The sequence below is a fragment of the Syngnathus floridae genome, chromosome 4 (genome assembly GCF_059516105.1).
Source record: "Syngnathus floridae isolate MCC-2025c chromosome 4, RoL_Sflo_1.0, whole genome shotgun sequence".
Classification (NCBI taxonomy): domain Eukaryota; kingdom Metazoa; phylum Chordata; class Actinopteri; order Syngnathiformes; family Syngnathidae; genus Syngnathus; species Syngnathus floridae.
In genome coordinates, this window is record NC_142416.1 from 8,693,096 (window position 1) to 8,699,516 (window position 6,421).

Sequence of the window (6,421 nt, forward strand, 5' to 3'; positions counted from 1 at the left end):
GCGCTGGGCCCTTCAAGAGCAGAAAGTCTCCATTCAGAAAAGGCAAAGTCCAAGGTTGTTAGATCAGTTTTATATTCAGTAGCACATTGTGGGCCGAGATTGATGGGTGATGAGTCTTCGGGGTGGGGCAAGTTCGAAGGAGAGTCTGCTTCCATGGGAGTGGTGCTGGTTATGGGCGATTCGGTGTGTATAGGCTGTTGGGGTGTGTGTGCGGAGGGGGGCTGTTGTCTTCCATCCCATCTTTCGGCCTTGGCGATCATCTTTGGCCGAGTCTTTGGGTGGCTCCTTCTGGCACCTGCTGGTTTTATCTCCACGCGACCTTCCTGTGAACATTCTTCTCCAATCTTGGACATACACTGTCATACCTCATTCTTTTAATTTTGTCATTTTGTACAAAATTATGTTAGCTTTTGGCTGTGACATCATTAATCTATTGCTGTTCTTTTGATACATCATGTCTTTGCTTATTCTTAGTTTAATCATGCTTCCAACCGTATCTTTTCTTTGTTAGGCAAACTATTTCCCTCTGTGCAGAGCGTTCAGTAGTAATCAAAAACTGGCGTCTAGCATTAGTCAAAACATAAGATACAATCAAGTACTGAACGGTCAAGACGACTCTGGCCGTGTCCATGATTCAGAGAAAAAACATCAGGCATGCATTACACAGTTCCTTAAGGGTCATTAAGCTATTTAGGCAATATAGCAAAAGTCATTTGTTATTTCAAAGTGCTCAGAAATATATATCAGATCATAAAGTTATAAAAACCTTTCTCATCGCCACTTATCAAAAATGTCTAGTTATGTCTTCTTTATTGATTTGGTGTGTAGGTATAATTATATGCTTAAAATGTTTCTTTTATTTATTTAATATGTGAATATACTTGTCTGCTTATGTACTTTATTCAATGAGGTTTGAGCATATTTGTTTTTGTAGCTAGGCAGGACTTTTTGTATTTTGACCCCATTTCCTGCAGAACAAAAGTAGAATAGAAAAGTTTTTGTCATTGCACAATACATAAAATAAACGTCAACCATTTACAATTATGTAAAATTTGTACATTTCCAAACTTGAGTTTGGTTTTGGTGCTCAGGACTCAGTTCTTCGCACCACCAGCTTCCCGAGGAATTTTATTGGAGGCGGTCATACAATTTGGTATTCCTGTGGGCTGTCAAAAATGTAGTAATCATTAAGAGCAATTAAATGCTTGTATTGCCGTTTGCTTTTTTTTAATGTAAACATCTTGCAATCTGAAGTCCAAAGAAGACCTACCGAAGATCTTCATATAGTCAACAGACTAGCTTCATTCTGTCTATCCAACAACTTGATCATTCAACTGACATGGCTTTCACCAAATGGGAGGGACCAGAACCAGATTGACCACCTAATGATCAATAGCAAATGGAGACGTTCATTGAAAGCTGTCAAAGTGAGAAGGGGAGCAGATGTCTTCAGCGACCATCACCTTATAATAGCAGACATCAAATTAAAGTTAAAAAGATCAGGACTGATGCCCAAAGGTCGCCCTAGATTTCAACAAACAGGTTAAAAAGCTAAGAATGAGAGACAAAAGAGCCTACCTTGAAGAACTGGCAAGTTTACAAAATAACAAACCAAAAGTCAGAAACACCACGCGCATCAAAACCAAACAAGGACTACTCACCAGAGAATAATAAGACCGCTGAATAGAATACTTCAGGGAGATCATCAATAGACATCCCTCTCCACACCCAATAGAAGCACAATTTCCTCACCCCCCGTGGGTGGTCTCTTTTTCCCCTTCAAGCTCGGGTCCTCTACCAGAGGCCTGGGAGCTTGAGGGTTCTACGCAGTATCTTTGCTGTTCCTAGTACTGCACTTTTCTGGACTGAGATGTCGGATGTTTTTCCTGGGATCTGTTTCAGCCACTCCTCCAGTTTGGGGGTTACTGCCCCTAGTGCTCCAATGACCACAGGTACCACTGAAGTCTTAACTCTCCAGGTCTTCTCCAGCTCTTCTCTGAGCCCTTGATATTTCTCAAGTTTCTCATGTTCCTTTTTCCTAATGTTACCATCATTTGGGATGGCTATGTCAACCACAACGGCTTTCCTCTGCTCTTTGTCCACCACCACAATGTCCGGTTGGTTCGCCATTACCATTCTGTCTGTCTGGATCTGGAAGTCCCAGAGGATCTTGGCTTGGTCATTCTCTACCACCTTTGGAGGTGTTTCCCACTTGGATCTTGGGACTTCCAGTACATACTCGCCAAATGGGCGAGGTGCGAGAATAAGGATATATATATATATATATATATATATATATATATATATATATATATATATATATATAATAAATGGGCTAAAATGGGCTACTGGAACAAGACACAAATGGGTGAGATGCGAGAATAAGGATCTGTTGGAATGTTACGACTCCAGCAACCCGAGCGAGAGGGGTTACATGCGGAGAATGCGGGAACAATGGCAACTTCGATACCCACAGTCAACACTATCGGCCAAGCAACTCATAGCTCAATGTTCCAATATCCATAAACGGCACCTGCTATCACAGCTCGAGATTGATGAGCTACAACACAAATGCCATAGCGAAGGTCAACCAGAGCACCAGGTCAGAGACGAGTTAAATCCATGTACAAGTCCAGAGGTTGGGTACGAAACCCCAATAAGCACAATCAAGCTGAACGAGGCAGCAACTGACCTGAAGAACAAGATCATGGCGAGAATGAATGCTCGGGAACCTAGATACACACTGCAGAGGCTAAGTGAAGTACCCTCAGAAAGTCTCCTAGAAGATGTGAATGCAGCACTGACAACAATTCCTACGGCTACACCTCAGCAGCAGTGATCCTAGAAATGCTTGGCTACAAGAAGAATGACCATATGCGACCACAACAGTGCCCACCATGGAAGAGAAGGCTGGAGGCCAAAATCAAGATAGCACGGAGAGAAGTAAGCCAAATGACAGAGGCCCAGAAAGGTGCAATGAAAAAGCAAGTTCCCAAGAAATACAGCCAGATGCCCATACCTGAAGCACTCGAAACTGCCAAACAAAGACTCCAAGCCTTGGCCAGCCGCCTAAAGAGGTACACAAGAGAGAATGAAGCCAGACGAATAAACAGGTTGTTCACAACACAACCAGCGAAAGTGTACACTCAGTGGCAGGGGAATAATAGCAGACCAGACCCACCAAGGCTGAAAACTGAACAGTACTGGAAGGATATTTGGGAGCGGGAGGCATCACATAAGAAGGATGCACAGTGGCTGGTGGCTCTGAGAAAGGACCACAGCAAGCTCCCTGAACAGAACCCAGTAACCATCACAGTGGCAGACATCCAGAGAAGAGTCTCAGGAATGAAAAACTGGACAGCACCAGGCCCTGACATGATCCACAGCTACTGGCTCAAGAAACCTACAACTCTCCATGAGTGCCTGGCAGCACAAATGAACCAGCTGCTAAGGGATGGGACTCACCCTGAATGGCTAACCCAAGGGCGTACGATCCTGATCCAGAAGGATCCTTCAAAGGGTACAGTCCCATCCAACTACCGGCCAATCACCTGCCTCTCCACAACATGGAAGATGATGTCGGGCATAATATCAGATAAGATCAGCGGGCACATGGATCAATACATGAGCACTGCTCAGAAAGGGATTGGTAAAAATACCAGAGGAGCAAAACATCAGCTCCTGGTGGATAGAACAGTCACCCAAGACTGCAGAACCAGACGTACCAACCTGAGCACTGCCTGGATTGATTACAAGAAAGCATTTGACTCAATGCCACATACTTGGATCACTGAATGCTTGAGGCTGTACAACATCAATGGGACTCTGAGAACCTTCATCGCCAACTCGATGAAACAGTGGAAAACCACACTTGAAGCCAATGGCAAGCCACTTGCACACGTGACCATCAAATGTGGTATATACCAAGGAGACGCTCTGTCCCCAATGCTGTTCTGTATAGGACTGAACCCCCTCAGCCAAATAATCAACAAGACGGGCTAGGATACCAACTCAGGAATGGGGCCATCATCAGCCACCTCCTCTACATGGATGACATAAAGCTGTACGCTAAGAACGAGCGGGACATTGACTCCCTGATCCACACTACCAGGATCTACAGCTCTGACATCGGAATGTCATTCGGACTTGAGAAATGTGGCCGCATGGTGACTAAAAGAAGAAAGGTAATCCACACAGAGGGGGTCTCACTCCCAGAAGGAACAATAGCAGACATTGAGGACAGCTACAAATACCTTGGAATTCCACAGGCAAATGGCAACCTTGACGAGGAAACAAGGAAAGCAGCCACAGCCAAATACCTCCATCGAGTAAGGCAAGTCCTAAGAAGTCAGCTCAACGGCAAGAACAAGTCCCTAGCCATCAACAGCTACGCCCTACCAGTAATCAGATACCCTGCAGGAATCATACGGTGGCCAAAGGAGGATATACAGACCACAGATATCAAGACACGGAAGCTCCTAACCATGCATGGAGGGTTCCATCCCAAGTCCAGCACCCTGAGACTGTACACTAGCCGTAAAGAAGGAGGCCGAGGACGAGCGAGCGTGAGAGCCAATATCCAAGATGAAACATCCAAGATCCATAAGTACATCAGGGATAAGGCCCCAACGGATCACGTGCTCAGTGAATGTCTCAGACAATGGGCATCAAAGGAAGATGAGGTGCTGGAGGGTCCATCACGGGAGGACAAGCCCCTACATGGGATGTACCACCGAAACATAGCTGAAGTGGCTGATATCCAGAAATCCTACCAATGGCTAGAAAGAGCTGGTCTGAAGGACAGCACAGAGGCACTGATCCTGGCTGCACAAGAACAGGCCTTGAGCACCAGAGCAATAGAGGCCCAAATCTACCACACCAGACAAGACCCCAGGTGTAGATTGTGTAAAGAAGGTCCTGAGACAATCCAGCACATAACTGCAGGGTGTAAGATGCTGGCAGGTAAAGCATACATGGAGCGCCATAACCAAGTAGCTGGAATAGTGTACAGGAACATCTGTGCAGAGTATGGACTCGAAGTCCCAAGATCCAAGTGGGAAACACCTCCAAAGGTGGTAGAGAATGACCAAGCCAAGATCCTCTGGGACTTCCAGATCCAGACAGACAGAATGGTAATGGCGAACCAACCAGACATTGTGGTGGTGGACAAAGAGCAGAGGAAAGCCGTTGTGGTTGACATAGCCATCCCAAATGATGGTAACATTAGGAAAAAGGAACATGAGAAACTTGAGAAATATCAAGGGCTCAGAGAAGAGCTGGAGAAGGCCTGGAGAGTGAAGACTTCAGTGGTACCTGTGGTCATTGGAGCACGAGGGGCAGTAACCCCCAAACTGGAGGAGTGGCTGAAACAGATCCCAGGAAAAACATCTGACATCTCACTCCAGAAAAGTGCAGTACTAGGAACAACAAAGATACTGCGTAGAACCCTCAAGCTCCCAGGCCTCTGGTAGAGGACCCGAGCTTGAAGGGAAAAAGAGACCACCCACGGGGGGTGAGGAGTTTTTTTTATTTTTATTTATATATATATATATATATATATATATATATATATATATATATATATATATATATATATATATATATATATATATATATATATATATATATATATATATATATATATATATGGTATACTGTTAAGCTGAATGCAAAGCAAGGGAAAAGATTAAAATCAAGAAGGCAGAATCAAGTGGTTGGGTTCACTGCAATGAACACTGGAATAGTACTGGAATGCAGGTCTATGGGTATGGTGGAAGTTACAGACTAAACAGACCAGCAAGTAGGTGGCAGGGGAGGATAAAAAGACACCAGTGATACATATCAGGGCAGGGCCATCAGCCACAGCTGCAAGAGAAGCCTTGGAGAAAATTCAAGAATCAACACTCAATGAGGGAAAGAGCTTACTGGTGCCACGCGAAATTGACGAGAAATAGCAGAGAGTAATGAATAATGAAAAATGAAAACGTTACCCCGACAGGATCTAATTTATCAGGGATTTTGTTTAGATTAGGATTTTAGTTCAGCAACCCGCAAAGATGCTAGACACTTTAAACTATCAGCTAATTAATCGCCTCCTTCATTTCATTTGGTCTGGTGGTCATGATGGTGGTAACGCTGCCACAACATGCATCGACGTCTTTGTTGACCCCAATCGGACCATCTGAATTTGTTCATTTTGTGTACCCTCCACCTGCAGGAAACGTGTTCTTCCCCAAATATTTACTAAACGTTAAAACTACAAAAGTCACAGTTTTTTGATATTGATAATCGCTCCATTCAGTGTTTTGGGGGAAAATCCTTGACAACCCCTGATAATGGCTCCACAAGGGCGCACACGTTTCCTATACAAACACAAACGAACTGATTTACAAATCATGCCAGTAGAAAACAATTTTTTGTC